Here is a 27,223-nt window from a genome sequence, read left to right on the forward strand (position 1 = left end):
TACAGAACAAAGGCCTATTTGGGGTTTTGACATACCATATGTTCCCCTTGGAGATTCATAATGTATATTAGCATATTAATATTTCAGACGCTTCCTGACATGTAGAAACATAAGTAACACCAGTTAACCCATATGGGCCATATCCATGTAATACCTCTTAACAATCTAGACAGATCACTTTGAGAACTGCTGCTAGGTTTTGGTGATAAAGCTGGGAAGAGTTTTTGGTGGGAACTAATATAAGGAAAGTAGAGCTTTAGGAAATTCATTCAATTTTTATTGAGGTCTTAATAATATAAAGCACACTATGATGAATCAGTCCAAAATATGAGTGCCAAATCAATCCTTGAGGGCTTCGAATTTCTGGAAATTACTGCCTTTCTGTTTAAGAAGTGTAAGAGATTAGCTGCTTACAGTCAGTTTGCTATATTGTGCAAGTAAAACAATCAGCTTTTGTTTGAAATATCAAGATAATCACAGAAGACATTACCAACCCTTCTTCAAAATAATTGTTTGTAGTAAATGGTCACTGTCCTTTGCTGAGTAGACGTGATATATTAACAGTGATAAATATCAATCGTAACTGACATTTTAAACATAACATCAAGATACTCCAAAATATTCTTTCTTGGTAATGTTGTTTAAGCCTTTTTGGTGATCTCTGAAAGGACCTATATGAAATAATACTTGGAGGGGCCCTACATTTCATTTTATAATGAATTATCTCCCATTTTAATTGAAAATGTTACAACTTTTTATGTTAATCATGATAGAATGCCTCAGAGGACTTTTTTAATTATATTTTTATGGCTTGACCAATTTTATGTTTAATTTTTAATTTCTTCTTTCTTCATGTAGTATTCTTCTTTTTAATACGCTTTTACCTTCACTGAGCACGCTAGCATTATTCAGTGCATCCTACAGCTGATGGCAGTAGTACTAAGACTCAAGATCTCAAACTCATTCAAGGACATTTTATTTGTCAATAATCACTTTATCTCCTTTTTAAAAATATAGCACATTTTAAAAAATAATTACATATTTTTGAGTCTTTGTAGAAGAAAGGAGGCCACTGTAAATCCTTTGCTTTATCAAAGGTTATTTATTCAACTACAGCTGCTCTAGGCTTTCCTCCCTCTCTCCCTCCCTTCCTTCCGCCCTTCCCCCCTCCTTCCTTTGGCCACGTCAGTCATTCAACAGTCAGAAATCCTGTTAGGAAAAATAAATGGGTATGAAATCTGAAGATAAAGGTTTTCAGGGACAAATTAAAAGGATTGTGAAATATCAGGGCTGAAGAGGCCCTTGGAGAACATCCAGCCTGGTGTTCGGGTTACAGATAAGCACAACGAGAGCCAAGTGTTAGGAAAGCCAAAGGACTTGTCCAAGTTCACCCTGTCTTTTGGCTCCAGTGTTCTCTTCCTATAGTAAGAAGTGGAGTTTTAAAGAAATTTGAAACTATGCATTTGAGTCAACTGTGGGGATCATCTATGGTAAATTTCCAATTCTGCTTTTTTTTGGTAGTGTTAAAATCAGCTCAAACGTATAGCATATCTACTTATGCCCAATATCAGAACCTTCCTTCAGTTAGCTAACATAATTATATGTCATAGGTAAACATGCTATTTGAAATGGAAATATTTACATGTATAATGTCTAAAATTCCCCAAATATGGATCATAATATATGCCATGGTTTATTTACCAATGACACAAATATGTCTTTGATTTTAAGTGCCATACATTTTGTTAGTTGACATGCCAAGGAATGGACTATAGTCATGATGAAATTTGAACTTCCTATTGCAATGAATTCTTTTCATTTGCTAGAAAAATTTGGAATTATCTAAATTTTTATCATAGAAAAGCCTAAAAGAATACCTAATTTTATTTTTATAGATAAATCATTTTGGACATTTCACAGAAATAAACAGCTTCACATCAGCTAGTGACAGGGTTAAGCTGTTAGGGTTAAGCCAAAGAGACATCTCAGGATGGGTTATGACATACCTTTATACCAACATAACTTACAGTATACTTTGAAAGTATGCATGTGGTCAATTCTCGCTTCCTTTTATATTCACTGAAGTATTTTTTCAATACATAAAGTCATAGTCGTATCACCTTAATGCTTCCAGTTTGAATTATATTGAGTTGCATTTGACAAGTGAAATATTTTGTACCTTTGCAATTAAATTTAGAAAGGGAAGTTTGAAAGTGATCAAAGTCCATTTTCAGATATCAGATTGGAAACAATGAGACATTTGATACCATCTTCATTTCAGATATAGTCACAATTTGAGGGGTTAGCTATGAGTTTTTCCATTTATGGAGAAAATTTTATGAAATCCCAGAATTATTTAATAGAACTCTTAATGGCAAATTCTATAACTCTATATAACACCGAAGAAACTGATAGGGACTGAAAAATATTGCAAATAGAATGTTATAACTCCAGAATGCCTAATTTTAGTAATGACATTTAATTCCCCTTGTTTGAAATTAACAAAGAGTAAGTTAGAGGTGACTTTATCTTGTTAAATTATAGGTCTTAAATTTAATTGCAATTCACCCGAGAGCACTTAGCTGAAGTATTTACCTGCATTAATTTACACTATTCACACCTCAGCTATAATGGATTAAAAGTCCATATTTTTTATATAAAAACAATTAAGTCATCTCTAAACATTTTATTACTTGCAGATAATATTTCAAAGCAATTGTGTATCTCATTTCGTTGCCTCAATAAACTCAAAAGCCTAATGCTTTTGTTTAATATAAAAATTAAGGTTTCAGAATCACCAGAGTCATTGTTTCCTATGGAAGAATGTATTACTTCATAGATTTTAAATTGCTCAAGGGTACAAAGAAATATTAAAAAATAATTTCATAGATCATAACAAAGCCAATGTTTTATATTGTTTTTTGCAAAATTCAAAATTAATTTGAGTAGCTAAGTCTATTAACATCAAAGAGTAAATCTATTTAAGTGAAAAATTATTTTCATATGTAAGCTTCTTTATGAAACAATTTTATGAAGAATATTAATGGAAATTTTTTCTTACATATTGAATCATTTACCTTATTTGATGTGTTTTCTTGGAAAGCAAATATATTTTCCTTATTATGTCCCTCCTAGGAGATATTAAAAAGTCATGTATAATATTTTTGTTTTACAATCAGTGATCTAACATTTGTACAGTTATTTCTCAAAATTTCACTCTGGATGCCTCTGTACCAGTGAAAAGATTCTCCTTGTCCTTTTGAGGATAAGATACTCCTTAAATAAGTTGACAGTACAAGTAACAAAGCACCATCCCACTTCTACAATTGAACGTATCTAATTTTGCAACCAACTGCAACTCCTCCAATTCTTATAATCCAGTGTCATCCCTACCCAACTGTGTTGTTGATGGACAAGGAATTTGTCTTTACCCACCTATAGCCTCCTCTCCTTTCTTAACCATATTACAAGCAGAGTCAACCGCCTTTGATGTTCAAAATGCAAAGTTATCAAGTTATCTGCCATTGTTTCTGGCACCTAATCAATTATTGAGTGCCACCTTTGAGCAGTTTACAGGTAATATTGTCTGGCTATGCATGTTTTAATCAACAAAGAAAATATGTGCTTTTCCCCATCATCAAGAGGGAAGGAAAATTTCAACTGAAAACCCGTGTAGACACACTCACTTGAAATGGAAGGAACCACAGTTGGTTGTTGTCGTATTTGAGATTTTACTGGTTTGATTTAAGAAATTCTTTCACAATGTAAAATTCAGAAATAATACTTCTTTCTGTTCAGAACTTTAGAGAAGAGCTGAAACCCACCTGAATGCTAGGAGAAGACATGTGGCTCACCTCCCACCTCTCCCTTCTCCTTCCATCTGCCACTCAGTAGACTGGAACACTCTTTGGCTGTCCTGAAATGGGAAAATGCCTCAGTCTTTTCCATGAACTTTCTAGCACAGCTTCTCTTTTTCTGGGATCCATAAGTGACTAGGGATATCTGAGGCACTTAGCTTGTTCCAGATTGAAGGGACATTTGACAATCCTTAAACTCCGCACTGGTAGCTTTGTGAGTTTCCAATGAAGACAAAGCAGACTTTTTCCCTGGAGCTTAAATTGGAAAGGTTTCTCCTGTCTGTGCCCTTCAGCGCACATTTTGTGTCTTTGTGGAAGTGCTGAGGGAAGAAGGCCAAGTTTTTCTTTAGTTCTTTCCCCTACAATACAAGCTCGTTCACAAAGCACGCCCTACTCTTTCTTAGTTTCCAAGGGCAAAGCATGGGGACTTGTTCCAAATCAGGGGCCACATGATTGTGCTTTCAGGCATCACTGCTCCTCTGCTACTGTCTCAGGGAACAGCAGATCTAATCTAAGTGAATTCCGCTGCAGTGATTTATTTACATTTTGCTTCAGGAATATTCCCATTGCTTAAGTTTAGCGTTTGAAATGAACTATGAATAGTGCTGTGTATGATGAATACTGAGAAGGACACGAGTTCTTAGAACATGTAAGCAGTGAGTGTTCAATAATTGTTTCATAGATTTAGGTATATTAAATATACTTAAAATGAAGTATATAAAGTATATATTAAAAATACACAAAATATACTAAATTAAGTATATAAAATAAAGTATATATTCAATATACATAAAATATACTAAAGATAAAACAGATTTTATACTGTTTGATGACTACAGTAAATCCAACAAGTCCTGTTGCCAGGACTTCACCCTGATGGGGAGCTGCCTGAGCAGCGACAGGAATCTCAGAAACAACCCCGGTGATGTTCAAATCCGTGAACCTTCTCTAGCCCCGGGACAAAAACCATAGCATAATCACTAATGGGCAGTCATGCCAAAACTATGCAGCATCCACATTAACTTACTTATTGAAGAGTTCCGTGCTAAGCCATCTCCTTTAGGGGAAAAGTCTGTAATACACTAGATAAATAAACCATTTAATTAGGAATTAAATTAGAGTGGCTGCAGTTATGACTTTTAAAGTTATAAAATCTATATGAAATGTAAAATAGTTCATCCAAATCCAACTAGAGTGTTGAATCATATGAAGATGCCAGTATTCAACTGTTTTTTTGATCTGCAAAAACAGAGATTTCATATGGTTAATCTAATAATCAAAAGATGTACTGTCTAGTTGAATTTTCATTTAATATGGTAACTACTGTTTAAACCCTTAAGAGTAATGACTGCCGAACTATGATTTAATTCATAGTGACTATGCATGTTCTTTATAGTTTTTCCTCTTGGGGGAAAATATGGTATCAGAACATTGTTGTCAATGTCAGGCTTTCTTCTAATTATGCCCTAGTCTCAAATCCCCACATCTTAAGTGCTAGTCTGTTATTACCAGAAGACAAAAACAGAGTGATAATTTGTAGTTCTCTGCAGCATTTGTAAAATAAAGTTCCGATGGATGGATGGATGGATGGATAGATAAATAAAGTGCTAGTCTCACATTTTGGAATAATCTAAGAGGAAATGAAAGGCCTTCTGGATTTTACATATTTTACAAATATCTCTTTGAATAAACCGCAACATAAAAATGTGACCGCAATATTTGAAACTGAAGTAATTGCCTTTGTTGAAGGATAAGAATGAAGTGTCCCTAATTATTAACTCTCAGATTCCTTCTCAGCGCCTCAGGCAGAAGCAGCTCTGGTTTTGAGCGGGTAAAATTCCTGTTTTACCGTCGGGAGAATTGTAGTTACGGTGCAAAGCATTTACCTGTGACTCTGCCATTCAGGCTATAGTACTTGAAAGCAAAAACAGTTTCAAAATGCCCCTTTCTGTGATAAGGTATGCATGACAAAATAATAGCGGGGTCATGCAGCCACTTGGGATAAAGAAATATGCTCATACAGAGAAACTATGGGAATGATTTTTTAAATGAAGAAATTGCCATTTTCTGTAAATAGTAGATATGTGTACAAATCAAATCACCTGACCATCTAATGCTTCATTATGGCTCCAGCTGAATTTCTTGATAGAATTATACCTACATTACCACCAGCTGCCTCTTCTCAGTCGTAAGTATAATTCCATTTAGGGACTCTGTTATTATATCAAAACAGAATAAAAATCTAGTTCTATAGTTCAAGAGTTTTCACAATTGGGTGCTCTTTGATTGTGCATTGTGCGAACCACTCATCTGACTAATCCCTGGTTCATCTTTATCACCTAGTCTTATTGTAGTATCCTTGAAGAGCATCTGCCTGGAAGTGCCTGGAACACCACTTCCAGTTGCATGAACAGTGTGTTACTAGGACTGTAAGCAGAGAATAACATAACGGGGAAGAGTCTTTTACAGTGAAGACAACTCCAGCTCAGAGGGTCGTAGACAGTCGCATGGCCACTTTCTGACCTGATGAGAGCTCTTTCTACTTTACCTTCATTCCCTGTCTCACCTGCATGTAACGTTTAGGTGCACGCCTCAGGTATGAACCCTATAGGGATACCTATCCCAACACCGTATTTCTATTCCTATACCAACACTACAGGAATTCAGTAGATATAGTAAATAAAAAGCAAATGAATCAAAGGAATTAATGTATTCAGACTCCCCATTAGATAAGTTTCCCCAAAACAGGCAATATATATTAAACTTCTTTATTATCTTTTTATAGTGAAACATAAAGAAATAGGAACGTATTCCTGAATTTAAGGCACTCAGAATATCTTAGCTGCTTTTTGTTTGTGTATTTGTTTTTTTGTTTTGTTTTGTTTTGTTTTGTTTTGTTTTGTTTTGTTTTAGATTCCACCTATATGTGAGGGGCGGGGTGGGAAATACAGGCTTCTGGTTATGGAATGAATAAGTCACAGGTATGAAAGCTACAACATAGAGGGGCACCTGGGTGGCACAGCAGTTAAGTGTCTGCCTTCAGCTCAGGGCGTGATCCCGGCGTTATGGGATAGAGCCCCACATCAGGCTCCTCTGCTAGGAGCCTGCTTCTTCCTCTCCCACTCCCCCTGCTTGTGTTCCCTCTCTTGCTGGCTGTCTCTATCTCTGTCAAATAAATAAATAAAATCTTTAAAATAAAAAAAGGTACAGCGTAGAGAATACAGTCAGTAGTAGTGTAATAGTGTTGTATCGTGACAGACGCTAGCTACACTTGGGGTGAGCATAACATAACCTTCAGAGCTCTTGAATCACTATCTTGTACACCTGAAACTAATGTAACATCATGTGTCAACTATACTCAAATTAAAAGAAAACATTGAAAAAGAAAGCATGGCAGTTGGACCACTTACCTCTCAGTGCTAGCTGAATTTATGAACTCATTGTATCCATCCATATGAAGCAGCCAACTCCCTAACATTTGCACAAGTCACTCCTCTACTCTGTACAATCTGGCTAGTAGCTGATAAATACCTAAGTGGACCTATTCAGCAGATCAAGGGCTAGTAAAAGAAGAATTCTGGCCAGTTTCAGTTCATAGGAGGCCACCAAAGGGAAATAGACTGATTCTCATTTTAATTTATCTATAAAAAGATAAAATTAAGATTTTCAAGCTAAAAAAAAAATCTTAGCTGTCTTTATTTTTCAAGAAAAGTCCTTGCCAGTGGATTTTTCTGCTCCACCTCTACTTAGATAAAATACCCAGAAATTAAAAACTTGGTTGCAGTTCTTCAAAGGGGTTAATAATTCCACTCTAAGAAAACACCACCAAAACAGGTTCAGAATGAGTAAAATGCCTTAAAACCTTTGGAGGGCTATTTACTCGTAATTTGTTATTTTGGGGACAGTCAAGGCAGCTTTTGTGAATGGGAAATAATTGTAATTACAGCCTTATTTGCCTTTGATGGAAGCTTATGTGTTGCCAAGGGTTTGAAAAAGAAGAAGATTCACTCCCCCCCACACACTTTTTTTTAGATCAGTGGTTTGTTGAACCTAAAATAAAGGAAAAAGGTTTTCTTTCTGTTATATTAATAAAAAGAAAAGAATGGAAAAGGGAAATGTAGACTGCTCATGTCAAGTGGAATGAAGCACCGATTACACCGTCATTAAGTTAATTTGTATAACACAGGCGGCCAATGTGAACAAAATGCTAGAAGGAGAACTTTTGACCTGAATTATTTGGTATCTCTATTGACAGTCTTTGTTCTGGACTAAATCTCAGATTTAAAAAAAAAAATAAGGAAAAAGTAGGTATTCCACAAAGATTTTGAACAGAACTTTGAGAAAATCATTTCTATTCCTATGGGCGGTCTTACTATGCCCAATTCACAAATGAGATCGGTCTCTCAACTCTTCCGAACTCCCGACTTCCTCTTGCCATTGAACTTGGCTTCTTCCTCGCACAGTTTGAGCATCTATACGTCCAAGGATAGCTTTACTGGTATGTGCAGCTCCCCTGCTTCCGCTACACAGCAGTGAGACTGTTAGCACACAGCAAGTTGCCTCTCTGCCATATAGAAATTCAACTACAAACTCCAGATAAAACCTTAATTAAAAGGCTATGGAAACAAGCACATTGTGCATCAGGCCTTCCTACTTGCCAAACTCCCTCTGCTGAACCACCAGAGAGAGTGAATTCTGTAGGCAATGGGCTTTTTCTATGGGAAATACCTGGCTGCTAGCAACACACATTTATGGCCATGGCGGGAAACTTGGGAGGGAATGCGCATTTCCCTACGTTTAGTTGCTGAATAGCAGCTGCCTCATGGATTGGGACTCTCTTGTAGAATTTCAAGTGAAATATGCTCCCAGTGTGAAGGCCACGAGACAGAGGTGAGGTTGTAAATCTCTGGTTTGGGGTCTCATTTTGAGAAGTCAAGCTGGGCCATGTGCCTGGTTCACTGCCATGTCTAAAGCGTATCCAGATTTCTGATCTTTCTTTCTCTTCCCTTTAGCCTTGCACAAGTCTAACCAACTAACAAACAGGATTCTACATGTCACACTGTCATCTGGAAATTTGAAGAAAAAGTAGCTTTCCAACAACCATTTGCTCCCGCCTCTGTGGGGAGGTCATTTGTTGATTCACTGTCCTTGGCTAGGCACCTAGTTTATCAGTAAATACCGTTGAATGAAGAAATGCACACTCATGATGTGGGTGCTACTGTTCCTTATAGCTAATGAGGAAATCGCAGCTGAAAGATGTTATGTAACATAACCAAGGTCATGCAGCTCTTAAGTGACAGAGATCAGATGTCCCACCCAGGCAATAGGACTCCAGAGCCCGTCTTCCTGAGCAGTACAGGAGATCCTCCTTACAAAAGACCTTGATTTTCTCTGAGTTAAATCAACTGAGTTCTTTTTACTCAGGGGTGAATCTAAGTTCTGTAGGGCCTGAAGCTTATACAATTTGGGAGATCCTCTTACAGGGAAAAAAAAAGAAAAAAATTAGCAATACAAAATGAACAGCAGGGCCTTAGAAGAGGACCATGCAAGTAATGGGGCCCCCCAGCTTACAAAAATTATAGCAAATTTCCTCTAATTTCTATGTGGCAAGAATGGTTGTAAGAGAGATTTTTCTCCAAGAACTCAGAAAAATTCCTGTTCTGGGGCATTTGGATGACAAAGATGATTATTAGCTTCAAGTGTCTTACAGACATGCTAACAGATAAAATCCAGTGTAATAAATGTGTAAAAGAAGAGTATATAAAACACTAAAGAAGTTCCTCCTGTGTTTAGAGACTGGACTCTGAATCTGTCACCTCCACAAAGCCGTCCCATACTTTTCCATCCCTCACTGATCTCTGAAGAGATGAGACACTTCAGGCATATAGCAAAGTAACACATGCCAAGTTGTGTGGTTAGGCCTGGTCTTCCTAACTAGACTGCCAGCTCCTCGAAGGTATGTGGTCTGGCTTTCACCACAGTTCTCAGGGCTGGGTACTGACTGTGTGGCTGAGTGGTTGATGGATGGATGGGCATAGCAATCTTTCTGGCAGCAGAACCCTTTACTGAGCATGAAAGCTGAGGTCAACTTTTTGTGTAACTATTTGTTTATGTGTTTGCTTATTGTGCTCTTGAGAGTTAAGGACATTTGATGTTTTAGCCCCAAAGGGGATTCACAGAATTAATTTATTCTATATATGAATTTTTTTTAGTAAGGTGAAATTCACATAACATAAAATTAGCCATTTTAAAGTGAACAGTTTTAAAATTTAGAACATTGACAATGTTCTATAAGCACCACCTCTATCTAGTTCCAAAACATTTTCATCTCCCAAACAGGAAACCCATACCCATTAAGTAGTAACTGCCTTTTTTTCCTCCCCCCATAGCCCCTGGCAACCACCAATCCGTTTTCTGTCTCTATGAACTTACCTACTCTGCATATTTCATATAAATGGAGTCAAAGAATATGTGACCTTTTATGTCTAGCTTCTTTCATGTAGCATAATGCTTTCAAGGTTTGTCCACATTATAGCATGTATCAGTACTTCATTCCTTTTGTGGCTGAATAATATTCCATTGTATGGATATACCAATTAGTTTATCTATTCATCCATCGGTGGACATTTAGATTGTTTCCACCTTTTAGCTACTATGAATAATGCTGCTATGAGCATGTATTGGTTCAAATCCATGTTTTTAATTCTGTTGTGTGTTTATCTAGAATTAGAATTGCTGGGTCCTATGGTAATATCTATGTTCAACTTTCTGGGGAAACACCAAATTGTTTTCCATGGTGGTTATACCATTTTACGTTCCTGCCAGGAGGGTATGAGAGTTGCAATTTCCCACCAACACTTGTTATTTTCCTTTTGTTTTTTAAAATTATTGCCATCCTAGTGGAATTGGAGTAAACGTTCATGTTCAAATGATTCCTCCCATTGTTTTAAAGGTATTTAATAGCCCTGAGTGTCAATTCACATTCATTTCCAATTTTCAATGAGTCTCAGAGTCTCAGAGTATAAGTCATTTGATTGTTTTTAAAAAAATGTTTGCTGAGGAATGCCTGGGTGGCTCAGTTGGTTGGGCACCTGCCTTCAGCTCAGGTCATGATCCCAGTGTCCTGGAATCGAGTCCCACATCAGGCTCCCTAGCCTGCTCTCCCTCTCCTTCTCCCACTGCTTGTGCTCTCTCTCCTGTCAAATAGATAAATAAAATCTTTTTAAAAATTGCTGAAAATCATTAAAACCACAACATCATATGTAAACCAAGTATGTCAGGGTGATGTGTTAAAACATAGAGATAAAAAGGATATTTGGACAGTCAGGTTCCCTGAAAGAAAATTTTACTAAAATTTTGAAACTTCATTCAACAAAAGTGAAGTCTTATACTCAAATTTCATTTTAGTTCTTTAATTTAGTCTTTATTTTTTAGACCTGAGAAGTGGGTTTCCAGAAGTGGATAAAAAGAAAAACCACGTACAACCACATCTTTGTTGCCTGAATTGTATTTGATCCTCAACAAATATGGCTTCATCGTTACTAACTTATGTTCTTAATCAAATGTTTGAGAGCCTTACACCCCTTGGCTTACTCCTATTTTTTTTTTTTTTTTACACATAGAACATAACATTTGAACACCAAACAGTTCTAGCTTCATCTTTTTTTTCAGCCTGTTTTTGAGAAGATACAAACCAGGAATTAATCTGAGAGCCGGACTATAAGAAAGCTGAGTGAAGGTAAAGATGTTCACAGTGGGCACCTTCCTTGAATTTAAAATCAAAGACCCCTACAAACCTATAGTTGGAAGGAAGCTTTGGCATCAATGGTTTGAAAACAGATTTTTTAAATAGAAACGTCTTCCACCCATTTTTATCCAAGAAACACACTATGCAGAGCCCTTACATCAAGCAAACAAATGAGCAAAAACCAAACAGCTTAACAACAAACAGAAGCAGAGCTGCTCGTGGTTACATCAGAGCTGGAGGCTTAGAGTCCTCCTGCTGCTACTGAGCAGCCTTCGGTGTCCTCCCCCACGCCATCCCCAGAGGCACTTCTGTGGACCCTCCTCAGATGCTGGAGAAACACAATGTGGGAACCCCTGATCTCATTTATTGCCCTCTCTCCCCCAGCTGCTGCTTGAACACTAAGCGACAAGGATCCCACTCCCTCACAGGCATTCTTTTGTATTCGTGAACACATCAGAGTATTAAAAAGGAGCTCTATACATCAGTGCAAACTTTGTCCCTGTAAATTCAATTCATTGGCTATTGTCTCCATCTTGGGAACTCTAAATCTCTCTTCCACATCATAGCACTTCAGGTTTGTAAAGATAGGTGTAATATCTTCTTTTTCTCGGTCTAAGTATCCCTACTTACTTCCACCTCTCCAGACATGACATGGTCTTCGTTGCTTATATCTGGAATTGCCCCAGATCATTCTGGATGTACCTTCCAGTTATGGACTGGCCAGGGGTGAATATAGAGGCCCTTCCTTCTCCAGTGCTCTCAAGGCTTGACTTCCACTAATGAAACCTAAGACTGCACTTTTTTGGCATTGCAAGTTCACTGTTGGCACAAAGCTTGCAGTCAACAGAAACCAGATCTTCTCTATACAAACTCAGGATTTTCTAGTTAGCTTAAACCTCTAACAGTTTATGTGCTGAAATGAATTTATAGAATATTTGGAGAATTGTTACCTACATACACCATATTGCTTTTAGCCTGTACGTATTTTTCCAGTTATCTATACTGAGGATTATCCACAATTTGCAATTCTGGAGGACTAAAAGAAATTGATCAGTAACATATTTTTTAATACAGTACAGATAAGAAAACTGAGGCCTGGAGACATTGAATGATGAGCAAATGTTTGCCCAGACAATTATGGCAGTGTGACCGTATGTCCCAATTTGCCTGGAACAGTCACAATTTATGCCAGCTGTCCTACTGACATAGTTAATGAAACTTTTTCCCCAGAAAGAAATGAATGTCTAGGTTTGGAAAATTATTTATTTATTTATTTATTTATTTATTTATTTATTTATTTATTTTAAAGATTTTATTTGTTTATTTGACAGAGATAGAGACAGCCAGCGAGAGAGGGAACACAAGCAGGGGGAGTGGGAGAGGAAGAAGCAGGCTCACAGCAGAGGAGCCTGATGTGGGCTCCATCCCATAACGCCGGGATCATGCCCTGAGCCCAAGGCAGACGCTTAACCGCTGTGCGACCCAGGCACCCCTATTTTTTAAACATTTAATTTATTTGAGAGAGAGAGAGAAAGAGGGGAGGGGCAGAGAGGGAGATAAGCAGACTCGCCACTGCGTGGGGAGCCTCATGTGAGGCTCGATCCCACAACCCTGAGATCATGACCTGAGCTGAAATCAAGAGTCAGATGCTCAGCCCACTGACCACCCAGGTGCCCCTAGGTTTGGAAAATAATTTAAATGATTGCCTTAAGTAAGGGCTCTTTCTGCTGAATTACACTGACTGTGTCTTATGCTTACTCTCTCCCCCTTTGGATCTGCATGTGATAGTGATATAGGACATTCAAAGAACTGGGATTACACAGATTTTCTTCATAGATTCTGGCATAAAAAATAATCCCAATACAGGTAAATGAGTCTTGGATGGCTTTCACTTCTGACATGTCTGAACAAAAACATCCGTCTATGTAGAACTCTGAGTAGACAAAACACGTCTAACCAATCAGATTATGAAAGGAGGGTCTAACAATATTTTTTATGGTCCTAGAAGATGTTTACAGTCATGATAAAGTCAAAGTTTAAGAAGCCAGACGTAGATAACTCTAGTTCTTCCCTTATGTGAAAATGTACAAGTCGAGTGCTCTGCAAATGATGGGAAATTAGTTTAAAAGCAGGAAAATAGAGTTCTGCCATCTGCTCTCCATTCTCTTCTACAAGCAAAAAAATCTATAGGGTATTTTAGGAAGTATATTGAAGGATATATTTAGGATTCATCAAAGATTATCATGCACATGTATGGGAAATGAGAGGAAGTGTGATTCTTTGGTCTTTCATAAGTGCTTATTTAGTGACACACACTTTGGTAACTGCTAGAATCTGGTTACTAGAAGCTGTTAAAATATGCAGCAGTCCATAAAACACTTCAAAGATTATTTTGTGTGTTTTGTGAAAAGGACTTTTGTGTTGTGTTTGCTTCTCTGAGATGGCCATAGTGGTTTGAGCAAGAAATAATATGTTGGTACATAAATACAATAGTGGTCTAATCAAGAAGTTTGAAAAGATAGTGACAATAATAAATGTAAACTATTAATGTTATTGTTTGGGGCATCTGTCAAGTTGTATTAGACCTCAGATTTCCTTCATGAGAACATTTGAGTACTCATCAATCACATATCATTCCCAAAGGCAACCAGTCATCATGGCTATTTCTCCTTCAGGACAATGCCAAGCTTAAAGATTTTAAGTCCTGCGAGTGGCAGTAAAACTAAGTGCTCTCAGAGGAAAAATAGAGACGGCCTTTTTTTCTTTCTTTCTTTTTTTTTTTTTTCCTTTTTGGTAGGAGCACTAAAAATAGTCACCAAACAATTGACTTTGATTTGACAGCTTGCTAAGTGTCATTAAAAAGATTTTCTCTAATCTCTTTTTATATTCCTCATGATAAAAAGAATTTACCTGTGACTTATGTGTGGATTTTATACGGAGTTCTCCCTGAGACTTTCAAAAAATAATTTTACATATGTATGTGAGTATGTCTGTGTCTATGTGCATCTCTTTTGTTCCTGGTGGTAAAATTGCACATTATTCAGAAAACTAGAAGGCATCTTATCAAGGCAATGTAACTAACTCCTTGACCCCATGCAGACATTTTCAAGACATTTGAAGCCTGCATCTTATACAGATACATGGAAGCCTAAACCTTAGAGACATGCATTGTCTCATACCTTCTAGACACAAATAGTTCTACATTATAGACGCAAAAAGACATATATCATAAACACAGAGCCCCTTACCTAATAGACACATGTAGGCCTACCCTTTGTAGACACATACTGGCTTACAATTCTTCAGACTCTTAGAAGCCTATTACTATTTAGATACATATACCTAAAGCCATGTGGACTGATAGAAGCCTATAAGGCCTATAAGACTTTAGAGACATGTATAGGACTTTATCTCATATGAACATATAGGCCTATATAATCTATAGACACCCATAGGCCTATAGCTTATAGACACACAGAGGCCTGTATCTTATAGAAAGTGACCAAAAATTCCATAATGAACATTTTAAAGACACAGTTGAGATGTCCTTATAATCACAGAATTTTCAAACTTTGGGGTTTATCATCCTGGGCTCTCTCTTCCTTATGAACATTTGATGAACAAGGATACTGAGACTCTAATTTGTGCTAAACTCACAGATTTGATGCACATAGACAAGACTCAAAGCATTCTGATTCAAGGCCATTATATATTCTCTTAGTGCATAACCATAGCTATATATTACATATTAAGAGAGGTTTTCAACCCAAATCCTCTTTAGATGTATACTCTGTGCTCAGAGAACATGGATTCAGGTTAATCGATCCTATTTACCTCAGCAATTCAGGCTCCAAATTTAGCGCATAATCTTTTTGTTAAACCTCCCTCGTGGTATGTTTCTTTAAATGCAAGTATCTAAAACCCCACTACAGTTAAAAAAAAAAAAATGAAATCTCTTAAGATATCATAAAGACTTCTGATATTTTTGCAGTTAATACGTTTCATTTAAAATATCACCAAGCAGGTTATTGTCAACTTGTAATTTATTTAAATTGCTATTGGTTTCATTTCCATTTTTGTAGTCCTTAGCTTAGCATTCCAGAGGCAGAAAGTGAATCCGAGTTCAGAAAACGCAATATATATTTTTTGAAACTGTATGTTAAATCTTGTTAGGCCTGTAAGTAACAACGGATTTCAAAAACTAAAAATAAATACAGATACCTCATGTTAAGCTAGATACCTTCTCTTCAAAATGAGAAGATGAACATTTTTAGAAAGGCTGTCACAGATATTGGAAACTGCCGAGCAAGCTAGTGCAGGCTGGGTCTCGTATGGAGTATTGATTCAGATGTCATAATTAAATGAGCCTGAGACTGAGCTCAGATAGAAACTGTTTGGAAAGATGGATAAAGAGTCAGGAAGAGCTATGAGTTAGAGTCTCTTCTCCTAATAGTACTTGTCAGAATTTCAAGGGTGAGAGGTTCTATGAATTGGAACAAGAACGGTGTGGGTGTGATGGAGTTTGGCACCTTATCAATTCTCTCCTTTCTAAGAAAGCATGTGTCTGACATCTGTGATTTATTTCCGATCTACCAGTCTGGTGAGCATGAGTCTTGAGTTTGCTGCCAAATTACTGTACTCGTCTACATGCTAAAAGGCTGCTGTCACATTTAAGACTGTCAGAAATTCACATCCTTCCCATGGGTGATCCCAGAGAACACATATAATAGAGACTTGCTTTTGCTTATGGAGAGCCATGTGTGGGAGTTGTGTTGTTGCAAATCAATTAATATTATACCAAATTAGCTTTCCCCTCTCAACTTCTGCCTATATGGTTAAAACAGTATTATAGCCATATAAAAGGAAATATAACATATACAAACCAATTCTCCTATAATCTCACCACCTTAATACAAACACTACCTCCGCAGTCTCTGTCTATATGCATTCTGTAATATTGACACTTACTCTTAGAAAGAATTTTCTGGGCGCACCTGGGTGGCTCAGTCAGTTAAGTGTCCAACTCTTGATTTTGGCTCAGGTCACGGTCTCAGGATTGTGAGATCAAGCACTGGGTCAGTCTCTGGGCTGGGCATGGAGCCTGCTTAAGATTCTGTCTCCCTCTCCTGCCACTTGCTCTTGAAAGAAAAGAAAAAGAAAGAAAAGAGAAGAGAAGAAAAAAAGGAAGAGAAGAGGAGAAGAGGAGAGAGGGGAAGACAAGAGAAGAGAAGAGAGAAAGTTTTGATTATTAGCAATTTATTCCTGTAAGGTGATATTGCCCCCCCCCAAAGTGGGAGGAGGGTATAATCTTGGTTGAATGTGAAAAAGGAGGAGCATTCTAAAACCCATGACATAATAGTGGGATGGAAATGAATTAAATTGCAATTACCCCTGAAAAAGACACATTTCCCTTATCCGTCGTATAACTGTTGGGAGGTGTTCTCATTGACCGGCCAACTCTGTGCCGCTTCGGCTCTCTCATCTTCATATCCTCACCCTGGAGAGAGAGAGAAGCAGGTGATATAAGTACAGAGGGCATCAGGGATAGTCGATATTTTTTTTCTAAATGCCACCTCCTCCTAGGCCAGTGGCAAGGAGAGATATCATTTAAAGTTGACACAGCAGTTCCTCTGGCCATTTGAATCATGACCTTCCAACCCAGGAGCTGGCCCAGATCTATAGGATTTATCAAAAAGACCTTAATATTGCAGAATGACAGTGCTCACCAATCATTCCTTCACCATCTCCCTCCTCCTCTTTATCCTCATTATTAGAACCGTCATTATTTTAAGCCACTCCATTGCCTCAGGAGCTGTAAGGTGCCCCTAGTGATAATTCTCTATGGCACATATATACACACAACCTTTCTCTGTTCATTTGACCTAACCTCCCCCCAAAGGAAATTTCCAAATGTCGCTTATTCTTCAGGGCTTCTGCACTAAAAGGCTTTTGCAATCCATTTTCTTACCTAAGAGGTGTAAATAAACAAAACAAAAAGTTTCATTTATTGAAAAGTTGACTTCCTGCCCACTTACAGATGTAGGGGGACAAAAGTTCGTGAATGATTACAAGTATTATAGGAATTGTTTTACAGGTGTTGGAAAGTGCTTACCTTCTTTTTAGAACTCGAAAACCAGAAAGACCCTGAGTTATTCCACTGTCCAACACCCTAGTCCCACAAATAAAGAAGAGGAAGTTCAGAAAGCTTAACTAAGCTTGTTGGCCCAAAACCTGAGAAGCCTAGAGTCTAACAGAATCTTTGCTAGATCATGGATTTACCTCTCACTAACTCCCTGGGAATCCTTGAGCAGTTTACCCAGGTCCTCCCCATGCTTTGGTTTTCTCAGCTCTGTGTTCAGAGAGAAAAAACCGAAATCTCCAGTTGTAAGGATTAAGTGCGATCATATTGGCAACATGCTTAGCAGCGTTCCTAGCACATTTTAGTCACTGGGTGCTGCTCTTGCATGAACAGGAATGATCCTTCAGGTTGGAATTGAAGGTGGTAATAGTAACAGAATTATCATCCTTCTTACGCCACAAAGAGAGCATCAATCTCTAAGACCCCATTTCTTTTCTTGCTACACATCCCTTGATCTGAGGGAAAAGGGAGTCTCTTTTTAAAAAGCACCACCATCGCCAAGGAATTGTTGAAAAGGAAGAACAAAACCAGGGGCATCACGTTGCCGGATTTCAAGCTATACTACAAAGCTGTGATCACAAAGACAGCATGGTACTGGCACAAAAAGACCCATAGACCAATGGAACAGAATAGAGAACCCAGAAATGGACCCTTGGCTCTTTGGGCAACTAATCTTTGATAAAGCAGGAAAAAACATCCGGTGGAAAAAAGACTCTCTTCAATAAATGGTGCTGGGAAAGTTGGACAGCTACATGCAAAAGAATGAAACTTGACCACTCTCTCACACCATACACAAAGATAAACTCCAAATGGATGAAAGACCTCGATGTGAGACAGGAATCCATCAAAATTCTAGAGGAGAACATAGGCAACAACTTCTATGACATCGGCCAGAGCAACCTTTTTCACGACACATCTCCAAAGGCAAGAGAAATAAAAGATAAAATGAACTTATGGGACTTTATCAGGATAAAGAGCTTCTGCACAGCCAAGGAAACAGTCAAAAAAACTAAGAGACAGCCCACGGAATGGGAGAATATATTTGCAAAGGACACCACAGATAAAGGACTGGTATCCAAGATCTACAAAGAACTTCTCAAACTCAATACACGAGAAACAAATAAACAAATCATAAAATGGGCAGAAGATATGAACAGACACTTTTCCAATGAAGACATACAAATGGCTAACAGACACATGAAAAAATGTTCAAAATCATTAGCCATCAGGGAAATTCAAATCAAAACCACACTGAGATACCACCTTACGCCAGTTAGAATGGCAAAGATAGACAAGGCAAGAAACAACAATTGTTGGAGAGGATGTGGAGAAAGGGGATCCCTCCTACATTGTTGGTGGGAATGCAAGTTGGTACAGCCACTCTGGAAAACAGTGTGGAGGTCCCTTAAAAAGTTAAAAATTGAACTACCCTTATGATCCAGCAATTGCACTACTGGGTATTTACCCCAAAGATAAAAACGTAGTGAAGAGAAGGGCCATATGCACCCCAGTATTTATAGCAGCATTGTCCACAAAAGGAGCCGAGACACCCTTCAACAGATGACTGGATTAAGAAGCTGTGGTCCATATATACAATGGAGTATTACTCAGCCATCAAAAAGAATGATTTCACAACATTTGCAGCAACATGGAAGGGACTGGAGGAGATTATGCTAAGTGAAATAAGTCAAGCAGAGAAAGACAATTATCATATGGTTTCACTCATTTATGGAACATAAGAAATAGGAAGATCGGTAAGAGAAGGAAGGGAAGAATGAAGGGGGGTAAACAGAAGGGGGAATGAACCATGAGAGACTGTGGACTCTGGGAAACAAACTGAGGGCTTTGGGGGGGGTGGGGAATGGGATAGGCCGGTGATGGGTATTAAGGAGGGCACGTATTGCATGGTGCACTGGGTGTTATACGCAAATAATGAATCATGGAACATTGTATCAAAAACTGGGGATGTACTCTATGGTGACTAACATAACAAAATAAAAATTATTATAAAAAAAATAAAAATAAAGAGCACCACCTTGAAGAAAGGCTTTTTCCTCTAGCAGTTGGACTTTCATTCCCAGGTCTAGAGATGAGAGTGTGTGGAGCATTTAGACAATCCCTGCTGGAAAGTGTTGCCAGAAATAAACAAGCTGTCAGGAGCAAATGATTCATTTCTCATCTACTCAGATGACATCTGGTTTAAGTGTGATGAATACATGCTTGTTTAAGTCATATGGTGACGGTGATGCTATCTGACAGAAATGTTTGCAAATATTTTGGGAACCCCCTAAGTGCTTGCTACCAAAAGAGAGAGCTTATTTAAGAGGAGAAAAGGCATAAACTTCAGTCTATCAAATCAACGCTTGCTTCAGCCTCCTTAGGCTATGAGATTTGCAGCTACACCTGCCACGCTGTTTGAAGATTAAGAAGTGGCTATTTTGACATGAAATGTGGATGCCACTAGCAGCATGCTGATGGGTAACGAGTGCTCAGTAGTCATTTGGACATTTAGGAAAGAGCCCGTGAATAAAAGAAATGTCAAGCGTACCTCCGTGTTTGAATGGAGTTCAGTACCTTTCATGGTTTGGTTATTGTTTTCATTTACCTTTGCAGCTATTCATTTAATAGCATTTAGTGGGTTGTATTACGCCAAACACAGAAGAGCCTAAAAGGAAATGAAGATATGCGCCTGCCAGGGGACTTCACGTGCCACTAGGAAATAATCAGTCTTAGCATAATGCTTGATTATTCAGATCCGTAATGGAAAGACATGGCATGGCCTGCGAAGTCTCTATGTGCTGGGTATTATCAGTCATTCTGGATTGTTCTTGCCAAGCCAATTGCCTGCCATCTTAAATAACCTGAGAATTAACAGTATTTAACTGAAATATATTGATAATCATCTATGTGGAGAGGATTTAAATTATATACAGAAATTCTAAATTATCTGAATATCAAAAATGAAGGCTTATGCATAATGCATTACAATTGCTCAGTGAGTTAGGAATAAACATTTACATGGAGAAAATCATGTGAAACATGTGTCAAAGCCTGAAGAATGTGTGCTTGATATATAGACCATTTAATAATATTTTTATGCAAAGAAGAGAGAACAAATGTCTTTTTATGCATGACATCAATAGCTACTGTTTGTGTAGCACATTGCAGTTCTTAAAGTGCTTTCCATGAGTTATATCATGTGAGATAATAATCTTATTTTAATCCAAGTAATTCCTTATATTTTTCAGTAAAATAATTGACATTTCAAATATACGATTGTATTCCTGAAACATCAATAAACAAAACCAATTTTACAAACTATTTATATAAAGTCAGCCTCAAATATTTCAAAACAATTGATTTTTACATATTAAGTCCATCATCTCCATCATTATATTTTCAAGTTTTTTGTTTCTAATTTACCTTCAGAAAGATAAAGAGGTCTATCAACAGCATTACAGTAGGCATTTTATGGTGTGACTAAAAATATCGGTTTGTATTTATCATAAATTACAAATTTTGAAGCATATCCTGAAGAATTAATGGCAGTAGAGTAAACACACAGTGAGGAGAAGTCATCTCTTCCCCCTGAGAATGAGCTTCAATTATTGGGAAGAGGTCTGGTGATCTCAGATTTGAATAGAGTCTTCGAATACCTTCACCAGACTAGACTTTATGAAAATACAAAATGCAACAAAGTACATATAAATAAATCTGTGTGTATACGTATATGTGTGTGAAAATATGTTTACATTCATGTATATGTATATGAGTTTACAAAATAGAAGAGGTAGTTAAGCTAATGAATACTTATCTTGAGAACAGCGTAAATGAGGTGGGGTGGATGAAAAGGATCTTTTTTTACTCCTTATACTACTGTGTTATTTTAATCGTTTGCAATGATAGTGTCTTCATTGATTACTTATGTGAAAATAGCAAGATAGGTAGATAGATAGATAGATAGATAGATAGATAGATAGATAGATAGATAGATAGAAAGACTAAATGCACAATGATACCAAGAATAAAAAGTGGGGATGCCTGGGTGGCTCAGTCATTTAAGTGTCTGCCTTCGGCCCAGGTCGTGATCCCAGGGTCCTGGGATAGAGTCCCACATCGGGCTCCTTGCTCTGTGGGGAGCCTGCTTCTCCCTCTGCCTGCAGCTCGTTCTGTTTGTGCTCTCTCTCTTTCTCTCTCTGAAATAATAAATAAAATCTTAAGGAAAAAAATGTGGACTGACCTGGTCATCTCTTTTTTGTTTGTTGTATTTTAAAGGAACTTACTGGTATTTCCCCTCTAGCAGGTGTGGTACTGGGTGTCTCAGGCTGAAGGATGGCTCTCTCTGGCTTTATCTCATTTGATATATTTTTGTCCACGATGTGCTGTTAACTGCTGAACATCTGGCTCTTGAGGGCAGAGAGAGGCTCTAATTTGTAGTATTTACTGATTTCCACTGTGCAAATACTCTCAAGGTGGCCCATTTTAAACTACCAATTTGACATCCACGTCTACACAGTCCCTGGAAATTATTAACTGCCTTTGTGTCCCAGTGGTTCAAATTGTGGCATCCGAAACCTTTATTCTTTTCCATAGTGATGCTCCCTTGGATTGGGTATTAGATTTTTCGGGAAACCGTTTGCTCTGGGGGACGGGTTGGCTAATGACAGGTGGGCGAGGAAGACTTGCTGAAGTAAACAAGCTGAGTGCAACTGAAGGCCTCCGACTGAGTCATGCTGAGCCCGCCACCAGGTGGAAACAGTAGCTACGGGTCTTCTCACGGGGGCAAGGGGCCTATGTCCAACCCAGCATTGCTGACCCAGAAGCACATTTAGTTGCCCTCTTCAAGCTCTTCATTTATGAAATGGAAATAACTCATAGGATGCCTGAGACCTACGTACCATTTAGAAAAGAAAGTGCTATTTCAATATATGCACCCGATGTTTTCTTTTTCAAATCCACGCTTCTCAAGGCTGTCCAACTTCGTCCAAATAGCAGGCTGTTTGTATGATTCCCATAGCTTCGTGCAGTGTTTCTGCTCAGCACTGAAATAATAAGTCAGTTTTAGAGACACGAGGGCAGTCCTCTGTACCTCTAAGAGGCTTCTTTTTAACTCACCGTTTACAGTAAAGACCTAGGTAGCCTAACCAGATGCTTGGCGCTGGCCCAGTCAAAGACAACTACATTGATGAGGGGATTTTGACTTAATTAAGATGAGGCCTCTTTGAAACGATTGCCTGCCAATCAACAGAGAGGAGCCTGCGGCTAGTTCTAACCTTCCCGTTTCAACCGGGCAGAAGCTGTTGGAGACAGAATGGTGTTTGAGGCTGTAGGCAAAGCTGGTTTCAGATGACGAGACCATTTTGCCCTGTCCCAGCTGAAGACCTTCTTCAGCCATAGATGAGAAGGGGACGCTTGCTCCTTTGTGAGGCAGAGCCACGGTAAATGGGAATTGCGTGTACCAGTTTCACCTACGATCAGGAAAGCAGCTGCTCGATTTTAGGAATTAGATGCGTTGATCTTGGCGGGGGGTTACTTGAGGGGATGCAGACCAGGAAAGTATACTGACACAGTCTGCTCGCAATGGTTTAGATTCTCTGTGAGGCCAGCTTCACCCAGTATCCCACAGTAACCTTGGAAGGAGCCCTGGGGCCCAGTCTGCTGTCTTTACAGCTACCTGGGGAGGCAAACACGAGAAAGAAGTGTTTGATTTGCGGATTACAGACCTAAGAGTGTGCATAAGAAAGGTAGCCTGAGAATGTCTTCATCTCGGTTTGCTTTTGTTGCTTGCTGAGCATGTTCGCTCCACGGGAAAGATTAGACGTTTCTTGTTTGTTTGGAGGAAGCATTCAGAAAACCCAAAGCCCTCAGCCTCCTACAGCTGCTGGGCTGGCTACAGGGAAGCCCGGGCCCTGCCCTGAGCTAAAGGTCTTCATTAAAATTTCCTTTTTTCTCCCCTTCTAATCGACCCTGAACTAAGCTGATGGTTGGTTTATTATGTAGCTGTATTTCTTTTATTCTTTGATTTGTGAATTTCTTTGGGTGGAAGGGGCGGTCTACGCTCTCTACTTTTTTAAGCGGTGATTTATAGGAAGCGTGCTGACCGGGCCCAAATACCACCCCAGGTAGTGCTCAGAAGGGATCACTGAACTTGAGCAGCCGTTAGATCAAAGCATAAAACAAACCAGAGAGACTGGCTGGGGGTGAAACGCTGGCCCTTCTGTGTGCGGGTTCCAATCACACATGGATTGTCCTTCCTGCCTGGGAGAATCATTTCCAAAGTCAAGTGCCTTTCATTGAAGAAATGTCAGCATTGTGATCAAAAGCTCCTGGCGCCTTCCTAAGAATGTTCCTGCAAGGGTACAGGATGCCTGAGTATGGCCTAAATAAGGCAAGTAGCACTATGCTTGCAGTGAATTTTGTGGTCGCTTATTTTTTTTTAATATTTTTTTTATTATGTTAGTCACCATACAGTACATCCCTGGTTTTTGATGTAAAGTTCGATGATTCATTAGTTACGTATAACACCCAGTGCACCATGCATTACACGCCCTCCTTACTACCCATCACCAGTCTATCCCATTCCCCCACCCCCTCCCCTCTGAAGCCCTCAGTTTGTTTCTCAGTCCGTAGTCTCTCATGCTTCATTCCCCCTTCTGATTAACCCCCCTTTCTTTATCCCCTTCTTCACCTACCAATCTTCCTAGTTCTTATGTTCCATAGATGAGAGAAACCATATGATAATTGTCTTTCTCTGCTTGACTTATTTCACTTAGCATTATCTCCTCCAGTGCCGTCCATGTTGCAGCAAATGTTGAGAAATCGTTCTTTTTGATAGCTGAATAATATTCCATTGTATATATGGACCACAAATTCTTAATCCAGTCATCTGTTGAAGGGCATCTCGGCTCCTTCCATGATTTAGCTATTGTGGACAGAGGTGCTATGAACATTATGGTCGCTTACTTTTATGTTGTTTGAACTTTGAAAATGGCTGTGGTTTTCCAATTCTTCTATTAGCACCTCTGCTGAGTACATTTCTGCCTGTGTCTCTATTTCTCATTTTTGCGTAACACCTTGCAGGATGCAAGAGATATAGCTGACGTATGTCCTACCTCTATGAAGTCGTGGGAAGTGATGTTTCGAAATCCTTGCTTGGTGTGTAATTAAGAACTCCAGTGAACTGAGGCTGTGGGACGCCACCTTGTGCATCAGCCTATATGCAATCTATAAGTTCTTTGAACTCCTGAAGAAACAGTACTTTCCACCATGTGAAATACTGGCAGAATTGTGGGTTAGTTACGGCTACGATCACAGAGTTTCTACTGTATGGGGTAATGCGATAGATGTTTTATACATTCATTTTTGAACCTCCCAAAGTAGCTTAAAAGCTAGGTAGTATTTCTGCATTTTACTAGGTGTGAATGAAGGTAAAGTCATTTGTCGAGGATCAAACACCTACCAAGTAGCAAAGCTGCGATTTGAACCTGGATCTTCCTGCCACCAAGAACTCCCTCTCCCTCCATGACTCAGTGAGGCCTTAGGGAAACCGAGCCAATGCTGGAGGGTGTCGTACGGTAAGCATGTGGAAACACCACTCTGGAGAGGTGATTTCTTTTTTTTTTTTTTTTTAAGATTTTATTTATTTATTTGACAGAGATAGAGACAGCTAGCGAGAGAGGGAACACAAGCAGAGGGAGTGGGGAGAGGAAGAAGCAGGCTCATAGCAGAGAAGCCTGATGTGGGGCTCGATCCCATAATGCCAGGATCACGCCCTGAGCCGAAGGCAGACGCTCAACCGATGTGCCACCCAGGCATCCCTGGAGAGGTGATTTCTAATAGCACACCCAGTCTGCCTAGACAACTGCTGGCTTATTCAGAGTTAAATAAATCCTTTTAATGGAAAAAGATGCTCAAGGGAGTTAAGATTAACATATAAGATGCTTATCCTTCATTTCCTACATTTCAAACAGAAGCGAGAGATGTTTTGATAAGTGAATTGAACAACAGAGTCATTTCATGATCGCTTCTAAGAATGTCTTAGAAAAATAGTGAGAGAAAGTTTGGTGTTATAAAACTTCCCCATCAAGGATTGAAAGTCATTATTTCTTTCATAGGTCCCTTTGACTGTTCAATTCTTTTTCTTTGTGGGGTGGCTGATTGGGATCGTTTCCCCTAAATATAGGAAATATTTACACCTATAGCAGTTTTTTCAAGGATGGGGGCAAGAATCGCCATGCAGGGCGCCTGGGTGGCTCATTCGGTTCAGTGTCTGCTTGTGGCTCAGGTCATGATCTCAGGGTCCTTGGTTTGAGCCCCGCATCAGGCTCCCTGCTCAGCGGGGAGTCTGCTTCTCCCTCTGCCCCTCCCCGCCTCCTATACCCTCTCTCTGTCTTTCGCAAATGAATAAATAAAATCTTTAAGAAAAAAAAAAAGAACGTGCATTCAACATCAGCAATCAGGTCTACTGACAAAGGAGGATCCAAGTTAAAGACAAACCGATTCTTTAGCGCCATCAGAATATGGTATTCTAACCTCTTTTCTAGTTGTTTCTTTATTTGTTAAATTTGATAAAGATTTCATGCTTTAAGTGGATTGACTACCAGAAATAGTCCAATAAAATATCCTGTAGGAAATTGTTTAAAATAAGGAATGCGGTGGAGCTACAAACAAGACATTCTGGGGGCCCAGCACACACAGGGGCTTGCACACTGTATCCCACAATACTCATACCCGGCACACAAATGCATATACACAGACAGACAGGTGCACACACAAGCACACACATGCACATACGCTCGTACCCACCAACATAGGCACACAGACAAGCCAGTTAAAGTGAATGTGCAGCCAACGTAACCAGAGCTGACATTTATTGAGTGGCTAAGGTGTGCCTTCTACTGTGCTAAGCACTTAGCCCCCCTGAGGCATTCTTTCTCATGAGGAAGGTGCTGTGATTACCATCATTTTGCAGATGAGGAATTGAGCTCAGAAAAGTACAGTGGAAAGGAAAGAAGGAATGCATGCTTCTCTGAACTGCACTGAAAACTAAGTATGTAATCTAAAAACTCATGAGCATTTCAGCTTAAATCTCTTACTTTGGCAATTTTTTTCTTTCTACCATATAGCCATGCAGAACTCCACTCAGCAAATTGTGATGCAAATTCTTCTGCTTAGAATAAGCTTTCACGACCCTGTTCCCTGACTTAATTCAGGCCTCAGCCCTGACTCCCCAGATGATGCCTTTGTCTCCTGAAAAGCTGACCCACCTTTGTGTGTCTGTATCCCTCTGCCATTCACCACACTGCTGTGGGAGCTCTTCCCAAAACTCAGACCTAATCAAGGTCACTACCCTGCTAAAAAAAAAATCTGCTATGAGGCAGTGTATCCTCAAACCTTGAGCTTGACTTTAAAGACCTTTGGCTACTGAATAATAAACATGATCCCAGCGCTGGATCTTTTCTTTCTCCCTTCCCTTTCCTT

General features: G+C 38.9%; 1 pseudogene; it reads right to left on the reverse strand.

The window, feature by feature from the left end:
* Nucleotides 1-23,102, reverse strand: part of LOC105241695 — a 45,296-nt pseudogene extending 22,194 nt beyond the window's left edge.
* Nucleotides 23,103-27,223: the final 4,121 nt, after the last annotated feature.

Source organism: Ailuropoda melanoleuca, chromosome 10 (genome assembly GCF_002007445.2).
Source record: "Ailuropoda melanoleuca isolate Jingjing chromosome 10, ASM200744v2, whole genome shotgun sequence".
In the NCBI taxonomy this organism is placed as follows: Eukaryota; Metazoa; Chordata; class Mammalia; order Carnivora; family Ursidae; genus Ailuropoda; species Ailuropoda melanoleuca.